The following is a 22,369-nucleotide window of genomic DNA, read 5'->3' as shown; positions in this document are numbered from 1 at the left end:
CCGTGTCATTTACAGCTTGTTTTCTTGAAATCTGGGCCAGAGATGCAACTTGATTAGTCGGGTTGTGTAGTGCTTCACAGATTTCTTTGATTCCAGAATTAAGTTTGTTCATCCAAGTGTTTTCTCGTGGTGCTTTACAATATTTGTCTCTGTTGGGGCTTTCCTGCCCTCTTCCACAGTCATCATCCACTGCATTGACTCTCACCGTTCTTGGCTTAGTTGCTGTCAGTTTCTGTTTTCTCTTTCTCCATGCTGTACGCCATATTCATTTTCTCCAGTAGGGTCTCATCATCTACGTTTGAGTCTTGCAAGTATGGTTTGAGATCTGAGTTGTCATCATGCAAGCCTGTCATCACTGTTTGCAGGAACTGGTTTTGAACAAGCTCAAAATTGTACCTCAGTCCACATTTGGCTCTTTCTGAAGCAAAAAGCACTTTTTGTCTCAAATCCATAACACGCACAAGAAATTGATTTGGTGTCTCTTTCGGCTGTTGAACAGCGCAGGTCAGTGAATGATACAGTTCTGTTGCATCCTTCTCTATGTAGTGAGTTCGCAAGATTTGCCTCAAAATGGATAACCTCAAATCAGTTCTGCTTTCTAAGTAGCTCCTTAACTTTAACTCTGGAACAATTGCTTGAATGACGGCTTCTACAACTTCCATTTCATCATAGCCTTTTTTCAGAGCTTTTTCAATCTGTCTTTCTAAGCTACTGTAGCTCAACTTGTCTTTCTGGCTGGGTTCTCCAATTTGCCCTACAATTCTCAAATCTTTTCTGTATAATGATGAATATTTGCATGTCCTTTAGCATTAACAGGCACTGCATCCATAGGAACAACTCTTTTAGTTGCAATACTACATTTTGTCAGCAGAGGTCGCACTTGTTGCTGCAATGCGGTAGAATCTTTAACTACATTCACTGGCTCTACATTGTTTACTGCCTGCGGTGGAGAAGTTTCTGTATTAGCACCACTTTCCCTTCTCAGACAATCAAGCTGATCGTTAAGTTCAAGAAGCACTGACATTCCCTCATCTTCTAGGTTTATTACATCGTCCCCTTCCAAATATGCAATAATCAATTTTCTCAGAAAACGCAGAGTTTTCGCTGGTGCACCCTCGTCTTCTTTTACTGTGATATTTAACAATTTGCATATCTCTCTTAACTCGTCCAATCCTAAAGGCAATAGCTTTCCTTCTATCTCCGTAAGGAGAGCATCCCGTTCATCAGACATTATTGCTTTGCTTTATAATACGCCGAAAGGACTGAAAAATGCAAAACAAATCGCACTTACTACCGTCTCTGCTTTAGGACAGCCTTATGGATTATTTTCTGTAATGGTGTCTCTTCTCGTGGTCTCCTCCTTTGATAGTATATCAGGCTGGTTTTAAAACGCGTTTTGTTTTGTTTTTTTAGAACTGGGTGGAAACACAAATTTTTCTGTGGCACCCTTAAAAAGAAACACGCAGCAGTCCGCTTTCTTCTTCTTTTTGCAACTTTAATAAGCCACGGTCCGAATCAGTTTTTAACAAAGCAAGGTGTATCACTTCTGTAAAAGATCCAGTAGATACGTGCTGCTGAACCACTGCTTTCCCGTTCCACCAACTGGCACAGACTCAATACGTTTGCAGGCAAGTATCTTTTATTTACAATATTTACATCAAATAAGCATTTTCTGTGACAGTTCTCGCCCTGTACGGGCCACTGACTAACTCACTTCTTCAACCCTCTCTAGCTACACCAGGATGTGGAGATAGAAAAGAAGTCCAAGGATACTCTTACTGAAGTGAGTCAGTCCGTGGGTAAGAACAGGGTCAGCTCTCTTTCCTAGAGCTGTCCTGGGTCACCGATAAAAGTAGGTTGAGCTCCCTCTGTTGGAGTATTCCGGTAACCCAGGTAAGTATAAGACCGGCTCCCACTACTGGAGTAGATCCGCCACACAGGTAACTATCCAACAGACTCCCTCTGCTGGAGTAGTCCTGTAACTCAGGTAAGAACAAGACAGGCTCCCTCTGCTGGAGTAGTCCTGCAACACAGGTAAGTATTAGACCGGCTCCCTCTGCTGGAGTAGTCCTGGAACACAGGTAAGTACAAGACAAGCTCCCTCTGCTGGAGTAGTTCTGGAACACAGGTAAGTACAAGACAAGCTCCCTCTGCTGGAGTAGTTCTGGAACACAGGTAAGTACAAGACAGGCTCCCTATGCTGCAGTAGTCCTGGAACACAGGTAAGTACAAGACAGGCTCCCTCTGCTGGAGTAGTTCTGGAACACAGGTAAGTACAAGAATGGATCCGTTTTTAAAGAAGACTTCCAGGAACACAATAGAGGTAACCTCAGACGTCCAAAGAAGTGAACAAAGATAAAAACAAGTTATATCCGGGCTGTGGAGAAAGAACTCCTGCAGCCAACTCCCGGTCGTCCACAGAAGCAAATTGTATTCCTTCTAAAAGCCAGTGTCCATTTTCCCTGTATTAATCATATGCAAAGTATCTTGTGTCTGTGTTATGAATAAACAATGTCTTGCACTTCCAGTCTCACAAGTCTGTTCTTTCTGGTTATTATTTACTGTCTCTGCAACACGTAAATAACCAATACCTCTCCGGGTTATAAAGCATATAGCACAACACACTACGGTTGTGGCGGCGCACAACCGCACAGCACAGAATACCGCGGGTCTCTTTTAAATTGCTAAGGAGTACAATATCTTCAAGTCGCACCCCGACAACAGAAAATAAAAAAGCCTACCTCAACAACTTTGTAAAAACTAAACGCTGACTATATTTTAACACAAAGGATAGCTTTACCTTGCGATCTCTTTCTTTTTGATTGTTTTTACAACACACTGGTTTTTGCACGCTACTTCCTTGCAGGACAACGGGGCCGTGTTCCCCACACTTCTCTCCCCTATGGCTCTGCCCTGCTCCTTTTTAAACCCAGAAACCCCACCCAATTAATTGGTACTCGGATTTCTGGGTTGTGTAGTTTCTTCCTTAGCGCTGCCATTTCTTAAAGGCGACGCTATCCTTTCCTCACAATTTCTTTTGTACATACAACTCAGTTTTTTTCTGCTCACAGATCTGGCATTTTTAGTTGTATTTTCTTATTTTTTCCCATATGTAGCCATTCACTGTTATCACATGCGCACACTTCTTTTTTTTGTTTGTTTTTCACGCTTTGACCTTCAACCTCTCTACGTTCAAAACCATCTACGTCTTAAAGGTACAGTGCTCCTTACAAACTAATGCTCAACATTCATATTTTTATTCCTAGCATTTTCTAGTGCTCAACATTAGCAATGAACACATACAATTAAAAAGAAAGCTTACGTAGTCGGCAGTATTCGAACCTGCGCGGGGAAACACCAATGGATTTCAAGTCCGTCGTCTTAACCACTCGGCCACGACTACATGTTCTTACATGTTCTTACATTTGTCGGTGAAATTATCCATATTATTGTCAAAAGAAGTAAACAACACCCGCGATGATGCTGTAGAAGGCAGTATAGGCTAACTAATGAACCAAAGTCAAATGCCTTTGTTGAAACTCCATCGATTTATACAAGGCAAGCACACGTGGGAAATGTAAATACAATATCCTTTCTATCAACGTTCATAATAATGAATACATCTTTATTTCAAAATACGTAGCTATTTAAGTGATCTTTTCACACCACCCATACACAAAAAACAAAGTAGATCTTTATTTCAACTGAAAAACTGACTTGCTTCATGGCTGCTGCCACAGCACTCAAGCACGTTGTGGCTAGCGTGAGCGGACTTAGCAGATAACAAGATCTACAAAATATCACATGCCAATAAAACATAACATAATTATGTTCATTTTTATAATAATACCCCAGAAGGAACTCGAACCCACAATCCAGGGATTAGGAGGCCAGTGCCGTATCCATTAGGCCACTAGGGCTGACATGGGAAGTGCACATTTGGTAGTACTAAAGAAAGTGGGAACAATAGTATCGTGGTTTAAATATCCAAGCCATCGTTGGTGTTCAAACACAGCAGAGTGTTACATTGGGAAAGGGCCGTACTTATCAGTAAGTATTTGAAATTCATGTGTGAAGATTTAAGATTGTGAAGAAGTTTTAATATGCTACGTATTTGCGCATTGGTAACCTTACATAATTACGTTTTGATTAATGCCACTTCCTTACGGACAGTAATCAGGGTGACGATACAAGACCAGAGCCAATAAACCTGTTATTTTCCTGTCCTTTCATTACCATATTCTAGTGTGCTTAGTAGTAATATTACTATAGCTTATGTCAAAAGTCTGATTTATGATCATTTTGACCTTTTTTTGACCTTATGTGTATGAATTTATGAATATATAATGAGGGGGCGTGGAGTTATGAATTTATGAATATATAATGAGGGGGCGTGGATTTTATATAGGAGCGGGTGTGGTATATATATATATATATATATATATATATATATATATATATATATATATTTCACAAGTGCTTATAAACATTAAATATTTATAAATGTAAAAGAGTTTGAAATAAAATAATTACTGTTGGTAGGATTCGAACCCACGCAGACAATTAAGTCAAATGGATTTTAAGTCCATCGCCTTAACCACTCAGCCACAACAGTTTTTCTTAAAACATTATTAAATAAAAAATAAGTATTAAGCTTACCGGTGGTTTCAGAGAATCAAGGCGGTACGGTGTTTGAGGAAAAGGTTGAAAAGATCGAGACTAAGATGGGTTTTTGTTTTTTGTTTTTGTTTTTTAAAAAGGGGCAAGTCTGGGCATGTTTTCAGACCTCATAAACGCAGGAAAATATTTGTGCAGTTTATTAGAGTGTTACACAAGATGTCTCATACCGGTGTTAGTAGCTGCTCAGAGAAAGTGGATCTTGAGGATCGGCAAATGTCTGAACTTATAAAAGCCTTTAAAAAAATGCACTTTAACCCTTCCTCAGAGGCTAAAGAAACCACAGACTGCAAAAAAGGTTCAAGAGAGAGTCCAAGCAAGGGGGCCTTTAAGCATCCGTCCCAAGGATCCTCTGTGGACTGAGCTGAAAACAGACCCCAATGAGAGAGAGAGGGGGCGGATGTTTAGGGTGACTCTGAAAACGCCCCTATGGGCTGTGTCTCAATGACCCCCATTTCAAGGGTCTCTAATAGGCCATCTCAAAGGATCCCCAAGGGGCCAGAGGTGTCATCACCCTTCATAGGCTGTCACATGATCTTAGGGAGCCTACTAAAGGGGGCCTCCCACGCGTCCTTTTGATTGAAGGAGTCTGACGCCATGTCTTCTGCAAACTTTAGATACTTCTCTGAAAATGCCGTTCTTGAACATAGCGATCTTGAGATGGTTTGGACCACTGAAGTAATGACCCAGCTTATAAAAGACTTTGAAAATGTCCCCCTCCTCAACCCTGCAGAGTCTGACGACGTCGACGGGGCTTTAGGCATCTCTTTTGAAAAAGTATTAAAGATCTCTAGGGGTCTCCTGGCTTCTCTATTGGAAGTGATCATTGACCGTGATATGGTGAAAAATTGCCGCGGTTGCGAAATTGACCACCCGAGCCAGCTGAGATACAGTTGCCTTTATGATGCAGGCCCCGATTATTTTGATCAACATTTTGAAGAAATACTAGAAAAAATACACATCCCTTGGCTGAAGCTTCTGGTGGCTAAAGCTCTAGCTTGTTTCAATTTCCATCCATCTTTGACAAAACTTCAGAAACTGGTGGAAGATATTTTAACAGAGCTAAGACCAGAACACAGCATTAGACGTAAAATGAGCCATCTACAAGAAACCCTGGATGACAAGACCCGAGACATTGTTAACAAAATAACCAAAGCTTTCTACCATTGCAGTTTTACAAATCCCCAAGCTCCTTTAGCTTATTACGGCGCCTGTGACTTTGAAAATGGGGAACGTCCAGACTCCAGCAAAACTGAGGAAAACCATGGAGGGGCTGTTGTTTGAGTTAATAGTGGAGAAAGTGGCTTGCAAGAGACTCTTTCAAAACCTGATCCCCGTAAATGTAAAAATGTTCAACAACTTAAAAAGTGTAACTTATTTAATCCATAAAGATGTTGATGCTCAAGAATGGTTAGAGTTGGTAGATACACATGTAAAACACTGTAACCCCTTGTCACAAAGACGGCCAGAGTGGGTTGCGTCAGACCAGAAAGGAATTCAAACACAGACAGAGACGGTGGTGATGATGAGCTGAGTGCAATGGCTGCACTCAGCGTTTAATAACAAAATAAAAGGTTTAAACAACGGAATACAAAACAGGACACGGCACTATAGCCAAAATAAAGAGACAGACAAAACGACTAACACTAAACAAACGGTGCACGGACAGACAGACAGACACGGTGAGTACAAACAAACTTATCTTTACTTTTACGATCTTAATTACTCCTCTCTCTCTCACCCGTTCTCCTCTTCCGAACACCCAACCCCGACTGAGTGAAAATGTGCATCTATATATACTGTTGTGCTGGGATTCAATTACTAATTAATTACTCACTTGAATCCCAGCACGTGAATTCATTACGTGAAACCCCGTGTTCACATATTATATTTTAAATGCACGTGCGTGATGTGCAATCCCGTGCCTAAATACAAATATACAATTTAAACACACGTGAAACACAGACCCGTTTATATCCCGTGTACCAATCTATACACCAACATTAACATACACACGCATACATACATACACAGAACACACAAATGCACACAGGGGCGGGGCACATTGCCACATATACCCCCCCTTGTGCGCAGCACACATGGCCTCAACGGCCACCTCCCCCCTTAAAAACCCAGCAGTCCAGGACAAAGTCTCGGGCTGGAAAGGGAGGCTTCAGTGGGCCCATGGCTGGCAATGCTGTCAGCACCCCTGCCGGTAGTGGCACGGCTGACAGCCTGCTGGTCCATGCTTGCAGCGAAATTGCTGCGGGGGATGCTGGTCTCCTGACCTCTCCCCCTTCCTTCGTAGCCGGTAGCTCCCCTTGGTGGGGCTCCGACCACAGTACTTCCAGCAGCAAAGAAGCTGCAGTGGGAGCAGGTCTCCTGACCTCCCCCACGATCTCCGGCAGCGAAACTGCTGCAGTGGGAGCAGGTCTCCGGACCTCCCCCACGATCTCCGGCAGCGAAACTGCTGCTGGGGTTGGTGGTCTCCAGACCTCCTCCCCCTTCTTCGTGGCCGACAGCTCCCCTTTCTGGGGCTCCGGCCACCGTACTCCCTGTGGAGGTACGGGCAGCAGAGGCAGCTCCTGCTCCTCTGCTCCGGGCGGTGGCGGAAGCAGAGGCAGCTCCAGCTCCTCTGCTCCTGGTGGTGGTGGAGGCAGAGGCAGCTCCAGCTCCTCTGCTCCTGGCGGTGGTGGAGGCAGAGGCAGCTCCAGCTCCTCTGCTCCTGGCGGTGGTGGAGGCAGAGGCAGCTCCAGCTCCTCTGCTCCTGGCGGTGGTGGAGGTAGAGGCAGCTCCAGCTCCTCTGCTCCTGGCGGTGGCGGAGGCAGAGGCAGCTCCAGCTCCTCTGCTCCTGGCGGTGGTGGAACCAGCAGGTATTCACCCTCTGCTGGTGGAGGTGGGAGGGGCAAGCAGTCCTCCCACTGCGGTGGAGGTGGCGGAGGTAGAGGCCATGGGGCTGATGCTGGCCACTCAGAGGGAGGCTGTGGCGGTGCTGGCTCCCTCTGCTGTGGCGGCTGGGCATGTGCGCGCCGTGCTGCCTTCAGCAGCATAGCTAGAGGCTGCTGGGGGACACCAGCATCCTGCCCTTCTCCCCCCAAAAAATTTTCAGGGGGTTGAGCCTGTAACCCCTCCCCTTCCGGCTCTTGGGGCTGAACCAGCAGGCATTTTCCCTCTGCTGGTGGCTTGGGTCCCAGGGCTGTGGAAGCCCCGACTTGCCTCCCTTTGGGCTGTGGACGCACCGACTCCTCCCTTTTGGGCTGTGGACGCACCGACTCCTCCCTTTTGGGCTGTGGACGCACCGACTCCTCCCTTTTGGGCTGTGGACGCACCGACTCCCCCCTCTTGGGCTGTGGACGTTCGGGCTCCCCCCACTCAGGCGTAGGACGTTCGGGCTCCTCCCACTCAGGCGTAGGACGTTCGGGCTCCTCCCACTCAGGCGTAGGATGTTCGGGCTCCTCCCACTCAGGCGTAGGATGTTCGGGCTCCTTCCACTCAGGCATAGGACGTTCAGCCTCCTCCCATTTGGGCTGTGGACGCTCAGGCTCCTCCCGCTTGGGCTGTGGACGCTCAGGCTCCTCCCGCTTGGGCTGTGGACGCTCAGGCTCCTCCCGCTTGGGCTGTGGACGCTCAGGCTCCTCCCGCTTGGGCTGTGGACGCTCAGGCTCCTCCCGCTTGGGCTGTGGACGCTCAGGCTCCTCCCCATAACTGCAGAAGGGACAGTGGGCGAACAGGTGATCCTGGTCGCAGAGGAGGCACCCCGGCGATGGCTTGTTACATCGCCGTGGATGCCTGGCCCTTAGGCGGCACTCCTCCTCCCTGTCCTTCACCTCTTTATCCGTCTCTGCCTCCCGCTTGGGCTGTGAAGGCAAAACCAGCAGGCATTCACCCTCTGCTGGTGGAGATGGGGACAGCAGGTACTCCTCTGCTGGTGGTCCTGCTACCTGGGCTGCTGTTCCGTTTATGGTTGCCTCCAGGTAGCTGAGGACAAACTCCACACCTTCCTCCAAGGTGTTTGGGGTGTGTTCCTGCTGATAGGCCTCCCATCTCTCACTGTCCATCATCCACAGGGCCCGGACGACTATGGGCAGAGACTGGGCCTCCAGCCCAGCATTCTCCAGGAACCAGCCCCGCAGTTTGATGGCGTCTTCTGCCATTGACTTTTTTTTTTTTTTTTTTTTTTCCCAAAACAATATTTGTAATTTTTTATTTTTTTTTATTTATTTTTTTTAAATCCAGACCCCTCCTGGTCTGACGCTTGGAGGCGCGGCTATCCCACGATGACACCACGTGTCACAAAGACGGCCAGAGTGGGTTGCGTCAGACCAGAAAGGAATTCAAACACAGACAGAGACGGTGGTGATGATGAGCTGAGTGCAATGGCTGCACTCAGCGTTTAATAACAAAATAAAAGGTTTAAACAACGGAATACAAAACAGGACACGGCACTATAGCCAAAATAAAGAGACAGACAAAACGACTAACACTAAACAAACGGTGCACGGACAGACAGACAGACACGGTGAGTACAAACAAACTTATCTTTACTTTTACGATCTTAATTACTCCTCTCTCTCTCACCCGTTCTCCTCTTCCGAACACCCAACCCCGACTGAGTGAAAATGTGCATCTATATATACTGTTGTGCTGGGATTCAATTACTAATTAATTACTCACTTGAATCCCAGCACGTGAATTCATTACGTGAAACCCCGTGTTCACATATTATATTTTAAATGCACGTGCGTGATGTGCAATCCCGTGCCTAAATACAAATATACAATTTAAACACACGTGAAACACAGACCCGTTTATATCCCGTGTACCAATCTATACACCAACATTAACATACGCATGCATACATACATACACAGAACACACAAATGCACACAGGGGCGGGGCACATTGCCACACCCCTTAAATGCATTTTTAATGAATATATTACCTAAAATGTTTGATGAAATAGAAGACTGTAAATGTACACATATCATTGTTTTGTATGCTTATGTGACTGATGTATGTTTTTATAACCTGGCAAGGTTTTTAAGAGATGGAGATATATCAAAAGTTGTGCAAAATGTCGTGGATTACTTAGTGACTAATCATGAATGTTTGTGTAAAAATTTTATATGTCTTCTAAAATGTCCTAATCTTCTTGATAAACTGTGAATAAAACTTTTGAACTTCACACATGTGTCAGAGGTGTTATGATAAACTTTGAATAAAAACTTTTTGACCTACATATTTGTCGCAGTTGTGTTATATTGGTTAAAGATGACACATCAGCGTATGAAAAAAATATACTACGATCCCTCAAATCCTGGGGGTTTAGGGGGTTTACAGACTCTTCAAAGGGCTCTGGGGTCTGAGGGGCCTAAAGTCTCTGAGAGGGTCTTAACTGACTTTTTATCAGAGCAAGACTCCTATACGTTGCATAAGCCCTCTAAAATAAACTTTAACAGAAACACTGTATTTGTATCTAATATCGATACACAGTGGCAAGCTGATATAGCGGATATGTCTAGCTTGTCAAAAGAAAATGGAGGTTACAAGTACATGCTAACATGTATAGATATCTTATCCAAATATGCCTGGATAATACCGTTGAAAAATAAGTCATCTAAGATGGTGACAGAGGCTTTCATGAGGATCCTCAGCACAGGTAGGAAACCTAAAAAACTACAAACTGATAAAGGGACAGAATTTCTAAACAAAGCCTTTCAGCACATGCTAAAAAAACATAATATTCTACACTTTACCACGGGGAATGAACTAAAAGCCTCTATTATTGAGAGATACAACAGGACTCAAAAATGTGGAAATATTTCACCGATTTTAACACTCACAAGTCTATGGATAAACTACAAGAAATGGTACAGGCTTATAACAACTCCTTTCACCATAGTATTCAAATGAAACCTTCAGAAGATAATGAAGATAATTCATTTAAAGTGTTTAAAACTTTATATTCTAAGAAGAAAAGCCCTAAACATATCAAGTTTAAGTTTGCTGTCAGTGACAATGTAAGAATTTCAAAGTTAAGAGCTCCCTTTATAAAAGGCTATGAACAGACGTTTACAGCAGAGATTTTTACTATAACAGAATGTATACCAACATTTCCACCTGTGTATAAACTATGTGATTATGATGGAGAGTCTATAATGGGCACCTTTTATGAACCAGAATTGCAGAAAATAAATGTCAAGACTGATAGGTTGTTTAGGATAGAGAAGATAGTTGCTGAGATAAAGGAAAATGGTAAAAAGTCTTAACTCATAAAATGGGCCGGTTGGCCTGAAAAATTTAACAGTTGTGTCGCTGGGCATCAGGTGGTGGATCTAAAGAGTTAACAAGTCTGGGGTGTATTTAATTACACTTAAAACATTATTCAAGATGAGTCAAGAACCTTTTTATGTGACTCTGCCTAGTAACGCTTCACAGGATGTTTTCCCTAAAAAAACTATATCCAATTTTACTACCAAATTGGTTAAAACAATGAATCTACCGGGAACATGGGAAGTTTGCTTAGCAGAGATTCAATATCCCCATACCTGGGATAATATAAACCTTAAGGACAGCACTTTTATTACTTATGATATAGAAAAGGCGATAAAACTTGATTATACTATACCAAAAGGATATTATGAGACCTTTCAGGATGTAATAACAACTATGAACGATGTCATGCTCGGAAAAGGACTAGATCAGAAAGGTGACAAGGCTCTCGATGAACAATATAAAAATGATTTGAAATTAGTCTATAAATCTATAGACCTCATTACGTATCCCTCATTAAGTCCAACTTTGATACGATAAATATACAAATTAAGACGGATCAAAACAAGTTAGTGTCATTCTGTTTTGGGAAGGTTGTAGTGAAGTTGCATTTCTGACCTGTAAAGCCGCTTTTTAACACCTAATTGAAAAAATGGGACCTCATGGATATGTCAATCCTTATATTAATTATTACAAAAATCAAGCTGGTAATGGTTTGCCTAGATTTTCTGGAGTGCCTGTAATGTACGGAGTGGGTATAGGGGGTATTTTTAGAAGTCTTTTCAGAAAAGCTTTACCGTTACTTAGAAGGGGTTTTGAAATAGTTAAACCTCATTTTAAATCAGCCGCTAAAAATATTGTTAGTGACGTAGTGTCAAATGTCCTGACAAGTCATAACCCTCCTAGCCACAACAAGAGCCAGTCAGGGGAGGGATTGATGGTGATGTCCAGAGGATACAAGAGAAAACGTAGCAAACCCCCGGGATCTCACTATCATCATCACAAAAAGGCTAAACCATCTACATTCAGGTCAGTTAGTAGCGGTAACCAGAGAAGGAGTAAGAAACCAAAGACTCACAGAACAAAGAAAAACAGAAACATCTTTTAAATCATGACTCTGGTACATCATATGCCTCAAGAATGTATGAATTCAGAATTGGATCTGTTTACTATACCCTACACCCACACAAGTATCGAAAAAAACCTATATGTGGAAATTCCCCCCCTGTCTGCCTTGTCTGACACGGCTCCGATCGAATTTTACATAGCGGGAAATGGGGAAGATTATCTTGATTTGAATAATACTCTTTTAAGACATTCATGCAAAATTAGATTTAGTTGGGGGCAGTATAGTTGGTATTATCAATTACCTTGTAGCTACCATGTTTTCACAAGTGGATGTAACTTTAGGAAACCGCTTAATTAGTCAAAGCAGTAATACTTATCCTTACCGTAGCATTATAGAAGCAATGCGAAACTATAGTAAGGACAATATAGAATCTCAATTCACAGCCGACTTGTTTTACAAAGATACCCCAGGACACATGGATGAGACTGATCCTGCAGGGGCTAATGACGGTTTAGTTAAACGACATGCTTTTACCAGAATGAGCCATACAGTTGAACTTTTAGGACCACTGCATTCGGATATATTTTTTCAAGAGAAACTCATGCTAAATGGTATTGACCTGAAAATTAAAATGGTGAAGGCCAGTGACACTTTTTGTTTAATGTCTGATGCCGCAGAAGAGTTCAAACTTAAAATTTTAGAAGCCTCTCTCTATATTAAAAAAGTAAAAGTAGCCCCGGAGGTTAGAATAGGACACGCACAGGCACTGATGACCTCTAATGCTAAATATCCTATTGATAGAGTGGCTATGAAAGTTTTTAGTGTTCCTAGAGGGAGCAGGGTCTGTAATCAGGAGAATTTGTTTCTGGGGCAGTTACCAAAGTTTGTGGTTATTGGATGAACAGATAACGACGCTTTTAGCGGTTCCTATGCTAAAAACCCATTTAACTTTAAACACTTTGCCGGGAACTTTATAGCTATGTACATTGATGGTGAACAAGTCCCCTCAAAACCTTTTCAACCCTACTATACAGCAAGACACAACCCCGTCCGTGAATATTACAGTCTAATACAAGCCACGGGTAGACATCTCAAAGACAAACCGCTGATAATTGATTGGTCAGACTTTATTAGAGGCTATACGCTTTATGCCTTTGATTTGACCCCTGACCAAGAATGTGGAGATCATTTTTCCTTAGTAAAAAATGGTAATATGCATCTTGAAATGCGTTTTGCCCATGCTCTGGCAGAGACTGTGAATATGATTGTTTATGCTGTTTTTGAGAACGTGATTGAGGTTTCCCACCAAAGAGCTGTTCTCTTTGATTACTGAAAAGTTTGATACAGCTCTGATCCTTTTTTTAAAAATGAATACCACACAGCTTACAGCGCTGCTATCCAGCAACCCATTGACTGAAAAGTATTTTTATGGGGTACTAGCTAGTGATCAACTGCCTAAAGGAAAAATAAAAAAAAACTTCCGGCAATACTCATTGTCAACACTGACCCCCAGAAATATCCTGGAGAACACTGGCTGGGGATTTATCTTAAAGAAGAGGGACAGGGAGAGTTTTTTTATTCTTACGGTAACCCTCCAGATTTTATTTATTTTCCTAAGAATATCTCAAACTTTTTAGACACCAACATTAAACAAACAGTGTACAATAATCAGCCTTTACAAGGTCTTATGACCACTACCTGTGGCCATCACTGTGTCTTCTTCTTACATCATCGAGCCAAAGGACTTACTTATCCTGAGGTTATGGCTCTCTACATCTCTGATTTAAACAAAAATGATCTGATGGTGTCCCAATTTATACATTGTATGTCTAACCCTAAAAAAACAGAACTGTATAAATATATTTTCATGCATTCAGTGTGTCAAGACTCATCATGATTTTAAAAAATGTTATGAATGTTAGTCTTCAGAAAAAAACTTATGACGATGTAGATGTTGAATAAATATTTTTATGGTTGTAAAGACTTATACAGACATATATATCAGTCAATATTTATACACCATTAGCATGAATAAACAACAAATGTATCAGACAATGTTTACACAACACTTGCATGAATATACAACAAAATGTAAAGACATGTATGAAACTCAATAAAAACAGTAACATCTTAATAAGTTTCCCGTAACTGTTTCATTTTTTCTGCTTCTTAATCATAGGGGTCTCTAAGGGGCGTTTTTTATAGGCTTCTATGAGTTGTCGTGTTTGAGAATTAGGTACTGTAGAATAGGGGACTTTTATCACAGCGAAACCTTTGATGAATTCAACCCATCCTACAGGTAGCCTATGTTCAGGGATATTAGTATTCCCCGTAGCAGCCCTGATTAAATCAACAATATGCAACCATCTAATGTTCTTGCCCCTAAGAATGAATTCCCCTTGATCATTCCATGAGGTAACCAAAGCATTCTGAGACATGGCGTTTAAAATAAAATTAGCATTTTTCTTAGATCTGGAGTGTACGCTACTCATAACAGCAGTCACTACCTTAGATTCAGATTCTGCAGCAGGTTGTGCCATTTCCTCAGAGGGGGGTGTAATCAAAGTCAGGGTATTAAGCTATTTTTCACTCTGTTTAAGCAAGGCTAGATATCTCTGTAAGGAGCTGATGTATAGCTTAACTTTCTCATGGCCACTGATGTCAGTTCTAAGTAGAATGCTTTTCATTTCAGAGTCAAGTCGGCTTTCAACTGCTTTTTTAATAGGTTCGGGGTGCTGTGGCTCAGGCTGCCGAAGTCTATTGAGTTGATGTTGTGGTATCAGAAACATTTTCTGGGAGTGAGTCATTTTTACAAATTAACTTTGAGGTGTTAAGAGTCCAGATAAAAAAGGCAGAGCAATCCTTATTAAAGTGCCAATAAAACCACCACTCTGATTCACAGTTTTTTCTTCTTTTTAATTGAGTGGTTCTTATTACATAGGCTCTTTATAACACGCCACTGCTTTTTGAGAGTGTTTAACTGACTCGAAGTTAAGGGGATGTGACCCTTTAAGGCGTTTAAGGCAATTTCCACAATAGATTTGATAAAATTGTCTGAGGCGTCTCGTAAAACTGCTCTTCTCTGATGAGCAGAGCTGTGAACTATGCTCTTTAAGAGATGGAGGTTACGTTGTATTCTAGCCGACATGATGCGTTGTTGATAAGCCTAGATAAATAAAAGTTTTAGCGCTATAACAGACCGATTATAAGTGTTTTGTCTTGGTATTTCTCATGATATAAGCAACCCGCCAATCAGGAGTAAATAAACCAGTTCTTAGACGGTATGCTTCAGGGGTTTGTGCCTTTAAGTCTATTAAAAGATAACCATAGGGTTTTTTTGTTGCATCTTCAAACGCTTCTAAGAAAAACTTGGAGTTACCGCGGTACATCTGTCGGGCTAGCGTGTTGATTTGAAGTTTATCTCTGGGGTTTTTAAACAGAATCATGTAATTGGCATTCAAGTTTATGGTACGGCTCATTTTTCCTTGAAAAAACTAATTTTGAACCAAATACAGCACGCATAAATTCCTATGATGAACGTATTTTGTAAAAGCTTTCTGTATTTCATCATTTTCGCTAGCCGCCTCCATCAAGTCATCTATAATGATTAAATTGACTTTGTTAGGAGGCATTAAATTATCATCGGTTAATGAAGCCGGTATGCCTTCAATAAATTTGACATTCTTAAATTTAAGTGCCAATTCGTTGTATAATGGTTGCCAACAGCTATAGCACCATATGATATTCTCAGGGGTTTGGGAAAAGATCTGTTGAGAGTTTTCTAAAAGCTGCTTCACAAAATAACTTTTGCCTGAATTGGAGGGCCCATATATTATAGCAGCAAAGGGAACAGTTAGTCTAATATCAAAACCATCTTCAGTAGCCATAAGGAAGAGATGTGTAATCAGACAGCAAGACTCGCTTATTGTAGACTATTTGAAAAGTTTTCTGGAGTGGTTTGTTTTCCAATTGAAATTATTTTTATTACGGTGAATCTGGGAGCCTCGAATCATGATATGCTCCGTGGGGGTGTTTCTATCATGATTCAAAAAGTTTTGTACAAGGTCTTTTAATGAAGCGAGGTTAATTAATTTGGAATTCTCATTGTTTAGGGTAATACCCTTTACTTTGGGACATGTTTTTCCGCTGTTTGTGATGTATCCATACGTTTTAGGCCCCCCTGACACAAACTCTGTAATGTATTCCCCTGGTTTCAACTCGCTAGTTAAATCACCAAGATAATCGCCTAGTTCTGGACACCAAGCCTGGGGTCTACTGACAAAGATTACAGAGTCCGCATCATGATACAGACAGCGCCCTGCAGATGATCCATGAGGTTATAGAGCTCTAGCCAGGCGTTTGCAGTTGTAAACGCCACTATGAATACGTTTACATTACCTAGGGGAGTATAGGTATCAGAAGCGTAACGCCACTGAACCTGGGCCACCGTATCACTTACAAAACAAAAATGTGAAACCTGATATCTTTTTGAAAAGAGATAATGGAAAAACTGGTCAGGATCCTTAACCAAGCTTGTAGAGAGTTGGTTAGTTCTCTGGGCTAGTTTTCCCCAAAGTGAGTTTAAACATAGTTTGGAGATTTGTCTCTTAGCAGGGTTAACATTAATGTTTTGAGGATCTAATTGAACCCCCTCTTTCTGAAAATATTCAGCAATATAATGCTCTTTACGCTCCTCAACGGTACAATGAGCAGGGTAACCTGAACTTTCCTGTTTCCCCTTGAGATGACTATTAATGTAACCTGTAAAGAGAGTGTCAGATTTCTGAGGAAAATGCCAAACTTTGTGTATTTTATACACTTTGTAACCTTTCTCAAGAGCTTTGACTATGTCGACACTGCACCAGGTCCCTGTCAAGGCTCTTTCTCCAGAGGTATGATTACATACCTCAGTCTGGTTTAGTGTTTCTGCGCATGAACGGCAGAGGGTAAACATTAATTTATCACAGATGCGGGCAGGCAGTACAGGGAAATAAAGACCACTAGGAGGCAGAACAGTTAATTTGAACAAGCCAAAGTACTGCCTCAAGTCTTGAAAATTATGGTAAATTATGGTAGGATGGTCTACAGGGTACACTTTTGTTTTGTTAACAAATGAATACAAGCTAGTGAAATCAAAGTATTCCACCCTTCCATTTTCCTGGGACACATAATGTAATGTAATGGCATTTGTACGACCCCCAAACAGAGCCTCACGTGGATTGATACGTTCTGGAAAATCAGAGCGAACCAGAAAATCGTGAACTTTACGCTGTTTTTTCAGAGCGTTCCATTCATGTTCCCAAATAACTCTGACTTCCAACCCGTAAACCTTTTGCAATGTTTCAATCTTTTCATCAAAGTGATGATACATCGTACCGCAGGATACTTTGCTTAGAACATAAGAACATAAGAACATAAGAACATAAGAAAGTTTACAAACGAGAGGAGGCCATTCAGCCCATCTTGCTCGTTTGGTTGTTAGTAGCTTATTGATCCCAGAATCTCATCAAGCAGCTTCTTGAAGGATCCCAGGTTGTCAGCTTCAACAACATTACTGGGGAGTTGGTTCCAGACCCTCACAATTCTCTGTGTAAAAAAATGCCTCCTATTTTCTGTTCTGAATGCCCCTTTATCTAATCTCCATTTATGACCCCTAGTTCTTTTTTTCTTTTTTCAAGTCAAAGAAGTCCCCCGGGTTGACATTGTCTATACCTTTTAGGATTTTGAATGTTTGAATCAGATCGCAGCGTAGTCTTCTTTGTTCAAGACTGAATAGATTCAATTCTTTTAGCCTGTCTGCATACGACATGCCTTTTAAACACGGGATAATTCTGGTTGCTCTTCTTTGCACTCTTTCTAGAGCAGCAATATCCTTTTTGTAACGAGGTGACCAGAACTGAACACAATATTCTAGGTGAGGTCTTACTAATGCATTGTAGAGTTTTAACATTACTTCCCTTGATTTAAATTCAACACTTCTCACAATATATCTGAGCATCTTGTTAGCCTTTTTTATAGCTTCCCCACATTGTCTAGATGAAGACATTTCTGAGTCAACATAAACTCCTAGGTCTTTTTCATAGTTCCCTTCTTCAATTTCACTGTCTCTCATATGATATTTATAATGCACATTTGTATTGCCCGCATGCAATACTTTACACTTTTATCTATTAAATTTCATTTGCCATGTGTCTGCCCAATTCTGAATGCTGTCTAGATCATTTTGAATGACCTTTGCTGCTTCAACAGTGTTTGCCACTCCATTTTTGTGTCGTCTGCAAATTTAACGAGTTTGCTTACTATACCAGAATCTAAATCATTAATGTAGATTAGGAATAGCAGAGGACCTAATACTGATCCCTGCTTAGGGGGTTTACATCGTCAGAATCATAGCATTTGGAACAACCATGCAAAAAACACCATGCAAATTCAAAATCCGTACGCTTACCATTAATCACAGCATACCCGTCCAAGAAAAAGGGGCTATTGTAAGCTCTCCATAGTGTAAAGCATGTTGAATGAAAACATTTTCAGTTTCTGATACATACATTAACCATTGTATCGAGGCATTTGAAAAGCTTTTTTGCTGGTCACTGTAATTGTCGGGAGGAATGATCGCTATTGTGTCTTTAGGCATGAATTTACTTCTATACATAGCCATGCACAGTGAAGCAATGGTAGTACATTGGAAGGGGTCTATCTGCCCTATAGCATAAACCTTGGTACGGAATTTGATACAGGCCTCTCTCAAAATTTCAACATCATTTTTGCAGTAGAAAGCCATTTCTTCTATGAAATTAAAAACGCCATTCTTAATCGAATCATACCATTTGTAAAAGTCATCACGTTCTTTAGACATCATTTGCTGAACACCATAGTAACGTGGTTCAGGATAGGGGCCTACGTAATTCTGGTTTTCAACAGTATTGAAAAAATGAGGAAAATATCCTTTTCTGGCTTCAAACCCCATAGCTGCAGGCAGGGCACTTAACTTCATGGGCATAAAGTTAAAGGAAGCAATGTAACGCATCTTAAAAGCCTCGTCTGTAAAACACATTAACTTGCTACCCTGAGCTATGATATGAGGGTTAACACCATTGGTCACTAAATAATTCATTAGTAAATGACTGTCATACGATTTCGCGTTGTGCGCTAAGAAAGTATAGCCTGCGTAACAGGGTCTGCGATACCTTTCAAAAAACTTTTTCACACAATCCTCGCCCTCCCAAAACCATGATTCACCACCCAGGTGGATGCAGTACAAATAATTTGGAATGTGCACGCCATCTTACTGCCGACATTCAAAATCATAAAACACATATTTGTCTGTGGATTCATAAGGTTTAAGCACTGGAATGAAGCATTTGTGATCAGTGTGAGGTAACAACACCGCCTTACATATCTTACAGTAGGGACTAAGACATTTATAGAGAGAATAGCATCTTGTACAAAGTTTTAAAATGTCACACATTGAAACCTGTTTTTCACTGTTGGCTTTATCTCGGAGAAGCTTATGTTCATCATAACAGAGCTGTGATCGACAATAACGATTGCAATCGTTACATTTTACCTTTACAGAGGACTCGCTGTTACAGGCTGGTGAAAAACACACATTACAGTGTCCCTCACAATGATGTCCATCACAACTGATCAGTTACTGTAGGCTGTGTAACAGTAATTACACAGATAGGCAGCACCCAGAAAACCTTTCAAGTTAACAATACCGTAGAAATGATTCTCATGAAGAAACAGAAATACAGTTTTGTTTTTTGGTTCAGTATCTGTTTGGTGTTTCAGGAACACGTCCTTTTGAGGACATCTGTACCACACCACAATTTTAACATCTAGGACCTGTTCAAATTTATCTATGTCAGCAAATAAAACCATCTGATGTTCACTTAACCCCATACGCTGTTGAAGTTTTAAAGCCTCAGCCATACACTTATCATAGGCACCCCTGAATTCTGGAAATAACAAGCTCAGAATGCTGTAAGCAAAACATAATTGATTGTCTCTGTTTTAACATATAATCAGATGTTTGGCTTTTTTTCTAATAAGGTCACTTTTCATTAATGTCTGCAAACCTCTCCTTAAACCCCCTCCTTCAGGACACCTTATAACCTGGACAATCAACATTAAAGAGTCATCAGCCAAAATGTCACTATGACTTTGAAGGAGAGCTTCAATCTGACTGAGAAAATCGTCTAGATTTAAATTGTCTCCAGTCATTTTTACATACACTGGTATATCTAAGGATCCTGCTCGTAATTCAAGTTGCACAATGTCTGCAGGTCTTAACGTTCTAGAAACCTCACTCAACATATTCACTAACGTTTCATGCAACACAGTAAAAACTTCAGCGTAGGAATCCAAATCATACAGATGTGTAAAGTTAAGAGGGTGCTTCAATTCGATATTGTTAAACATAGGTCTATGTAGAAGCTGTACACCTTCCCCCCCCCCCCCCCCCCCCCCCCCCCCCCCCCCCCCCCCCCCCCCCCCAATTCTACCACCATCGCTAGCCCTATGGGGTACCTGTAAACCAGAAGGACCAGCCACTTGATCATCATGTAATACACCACCCCCCGGGACTTTTATGCTAAAAGAATCATCTTGGCAAGACCCCCTGTTTTTCCATATCATCTACACTCTCTGTAGTAACATGATTTTCTCTAGACATTTCTTGCAAAAGCTTATTCAAAGAGTCAAAATTGATCTGAGTCAAGGCAGCATCATTAATAAACCCTGGGCACTGGGAGTTATTAGTGTTTATATTAGGGATGATGTCATTTATGGGGGGACTGTCTGGAGAAATTTCATCAATCAGAGCCCTGATTGACGGTAAATTATATGAGTTATAATTTAAATCATTTAATAGTTTGTCTAGATAGTCAAAATTCTCTAATACCTCCTAAATTTTGGGGGTCAACAGTGCTTGGTCGGACATTTTGGGTTGGAGACATACTATGTGTATGGGAGCTTGTTGAGGGATTTGTATTTAAGGTATTTTGGTGGATGATTATAGAATTAACCACAGAATTTGACACAGTTTGACTCGGATCAATTGAAACCTTTTTTATTTTTTTGAACACCAGTCACAGCATCATCATTGTCAGAATCATCATCAACAGTAATTTCCAAATGTTTCCTCTTACAAGTTTTTTTTTTCGAAAGGGCTCCATTATTGCTCTACAAATACAAAGTTACTGTTTTAAAAACCCCAGAGTTTTCAACAGGGTTATTAAGGTTGTATATTCTGAGCCACCTCAGGGTCAGAAACTAGGGCCCTTATAGCAGGGTGTCTGTAAATGATCTGATCTATAGTCAGTTCAACATGTTTCAATAGCTCTGTGATACCTAGTAGTTGAAGATGAGGTGGGTGTTGGTTTTAGCCTTTGAGGTACTTCGGAACTGGTGAGGTAACTCTTGATTGCAGCGAAGTGTGAAACCTTCTGTTAATTTTACGCTGCCTTTTAGACTTTGGGTCCCTGATGAATGATGTTTCGTCCTCGGAAGATTCGCTGTCCACAATAAGAGCAGGTCTAGTGGGCCGTTGTAAATGAAAATATACCAAAATATACAATCAAACCAAAATACATTAACAGATGTTTAATGAAATATTTAACATACTTTTTTAAAAAATGCTTCATTTTTAAATAGTTACATACTTTTGAGAGGTCTTTTTTTCAGATTGTTGTTGTTTATTGGGAGGGCCTAAGGGTGTCCTCGCCTGTACATCTATGCCCTCCGATGTACTGGCCACGTCTTTCCTTGGGGTTTTTTCAGGGTTTTCTAAAATAATATAAATGGTTGAATAATTATTTTTTATTAACCTAAAATAATTAATATTACTTATAAACGATCAAACATATTTTATTAATCAATAAAACAATACTGTTCATACTTTTAGACACTTCTGAGTCTGACTGTAGGTCACTAAAAGATGTCATGAAGTATTCTTCCAGTTGCACGGTATCTTCAACGTAGTCAGATTCTAAAAACAGAATGAAACAGATATGTTTTTAAAATGAAATAATAATAAAATAAAAAATATATATTAAAATAATAACTTTAAATAATGTCTATAAACTGTAATAATTATACATACCTTAATATCTATCTATCTATCTATCTATATCTATATATATATATATATATATATATATATATATATATATATATATATATATATATAATTACATCTCTGTATTTGCTATTAATAAACAAAAAACAGACATAAATATAGTTACTAATTTACTCACTTTCAGGCGTATCTGCAGTCACTGAGAGATTATTTAAGAAGTCCTCGGGACGATCAGAGCTTGTGGTAACTCCTGGTGTATGTACTCT

At 40.9% G+C, this 22,369-nt stretch overlaps 2 non-coding genes across 2 annotated transcripts; both read right to left on the bottom strand.

The window, feature by feature from the left end:
- Nucleotides 1-3,321: 3,321 nt before the first annotated feature.
- trnas-uga (transfer RNA serine (anticodon UGA)) lies at nt 3,322-3,403 on the bottom strand. Its single transcript has one exon. It is a non-coding gene; the product is annotated as a tRNA-Ser (tRNA).
- A 1,127-nt stretch (nt 3,404-4,530) lies between these two features.
- On the bottom strand, nt 4,531-4,615 carry trnal-uaa (transfer RNA leucine (anticodon UAA)). The gene has a single exon. It is a non-coding gene; the product is annotated as a tRNA-Leu (tRNA).
- Nucleotides 4,616-22,369: the final 17,754 nt, after the last annotated feature.

This window comes from Acipenser ruthenus, chromosome 29 (genome assembly GCF_902713425.1).
Source record: "Acipenser ruthenus chromosome 29, fAciRut3.2 maternal haplotype, whole genome shotgun sequence".
NCBI lineage: Eukaryota > Metazoa > Chordata > Actinopteri > Acipenseriformes > Acipenseridae > Acipenser > Acipenser ruthenus.
Note: the sequence above shows the minus strand (reverse complement) of the source record. Positions and strands in the feature narration are given on the sequence as shown.